Here is a 2,358-nt window from a genome sequence, read left to right on the forward strand (position 1 = left end):
GACAGTCAATGCCCTGGCATAAAACAACCACTACCACCGGTGTTAGAGCATTAATAAGATTACGGAAATAGACCATTCTTTTAAAAATCCTTTTACTTGAATTCCAAGTTTACCATCAAAATCAATGATTAATGACTGTAATAGTGTGTGTATTTATAATTTTCCTTGCAACTGAAATGTTCTTTTGTTTGTGACATGCATATAGTAAGTCAAATCAAGGCTCCTTAATACTCTTCCATTGATTTCTTCTGAAAGTAAATCAGTGTCTTGTAGTTTTGTGCACTAATGGAGAGAAACAGTCTCTTCAACAAAGACTATGGGCTCGTGATTTTGAGACTCCCACCAGTTCTAATATTTTGGTAGATTATAATACAGGAGTAAAAGAAAACAAAAATTTACTCAATTCATGTCTTACTTTTTTCTTTCTCAGCAGATAGTGTGGCAAACTGAACATAAAAAAGAGAATTTAGAAACACATTAGCAAAACATAAAAACTCAAAAGCCAAAGCAAAATAAAATAAAACAACAAACCAGGCAGAGAGGATTCCCATATTTTCATCCTCTGTTCTAACAGTAGATTATCCATTGTCAGTTTCATAAGCATTTTGATGTTGTGAAATAAATGTGATCATAAAATAAATTGCACTCATTTTAAGCCTAGAACTTGATGAGTTTTGATAAATGTGTACACTTGTGAAAACACCATCACACCCAAGATACGGAACATATGTGTCATCCTCCAAGGTTCCCTTGTTCAGCTTCCCAGTCAATTGCCCCTATACAACTCCTGCCCAGGCAACTGCTGATGTGCCTTCAATCACTACAGGGTAGATTTGTCCTTTCTAGAGTTTCATTCAAATGGATTCATGTAGTGTGTCGTTTTTCTGTGTCTAGCTTCTTTTGCTCAGCACTGCGTTTTTGAGACTCGTTGAAGCAGTTGGGATATCAGTAGTTGGTTACTTTCTACTGACAAACAGTATTGCATCATCTGGATAAACCACATTTTGTTTACCCATTTACCCACTGATGGGCATTTTTGTTGCTTCCAGTGTTTGGCAACTATGCATAATGCTATTACGCACATTTGCGTATATAAGTCTTCGTGTGAACATGTACTTTCGTTTCTCTTGGGTAGATACCTAGGAGTGAAATGGCTGGGTCTTATGGTGAGTACATGTTTAAACAAACTGCTTAGGTGTTCTCCCAAGTGCTTGTACCGTTTCCTACTCCTACAAGCAATGTATGAACGGTCCAGTTGCTCTGCATACTCACCAGTAGGTGGTGTGGCCAGTCTTCTTCATTATAGCCATTCTAGTGCGTGTGAGGGTGGTATCTCATTGTGGCTTTAATTTATGCATTTCCCTTATGACTAATGATGTTGGGCATGTTTTCATGTGCATATTGGCCCTATGTATATCTTCTTTTGTGAAGTGTCTGTTCAAATCTTTTGCCCATTTTTATTAGATTGTTTATTTTCTTATTATTGAGGTATAATTATTTATAATATATTCTGAATAAAAGTTCTCTGTCAGATATATGGATTACATTTTATTGATGGTGTCATTGAAAGCTGTTTTAAATTTTAAAGGGGTCCAGTTCATTAAATTGTTTCTTTTATGGTTTCTTTTTTTTTTTTCTTATTTAAGAAATCTTTGCCTATCTTAAAGGCACATTCAATTGTTCCAGCATCACTTGTTGAATAGACTATTTTTACCCCCAATGAATTAATTGCCTTGAAAACTTTGTGACATGTATGTGTGTTGGATCTGTTTCTAGATCCTGTCTTCTTCCAATGATCTATGTTTCTGTCACATGTCACTACCTCTCCATCCCTGATAATGGCCCTTGTCCTGAAGTTTAATTTGTCTAATAATAATATAACCACTTAAGCTTTCTTATGGCTAGTGTTCACATGCTATGTCTTTTTCCATCCTTTCAGTTAACCTATTTGTGTCCTTATATTTAAAGTGAGGTTTTTTTGTTGTTGTTTGTTTGTTTGTTTTTAAGTAGACATCATAGACTGAGATGTTGTGGTCTACATACCATTTTGCCTCCATGGTAAAATGGACCCCCCACCAAAAAAAAAAAAAAAAAAATTGGTTGGACATTGAGATGAATGATTCCACACCTGCACCAAGAAGGTATGAAGAGATTTATTACTCATGTAATGAGGCTTTCTGGGGAGCGCATGGCAGTGTCCCTGGCTGCCAAGAGCCAGGAGGGCTTTTACTGTGGTTGAGTTGGGCTTGGGTAAGGGTTCCTGTGCATGGTAAGGGCTTGCTTGGTTTGCACTTCCTGCAGGTACCAGGGGAGGGAGCCGAAGGCTTTCCTCACCAGCTGGCTCAGCCATGGGTTAGA

This window comes from Balaenoptera ricei, chromosome 14, assembly GCF_028023285.1.
Source record: "Balaenoptera ricei isolate mBalRic1 chromosome 14, mBalRic1.hap2, whole genome shotgun sequence".
Taxonomy (NCBI): Eukaryota; Metazoa; Chordata; class Mammalia; order Artiodactyla; family Balaenopteridae; genus Balaenoptera; species Balaenoptera ricei.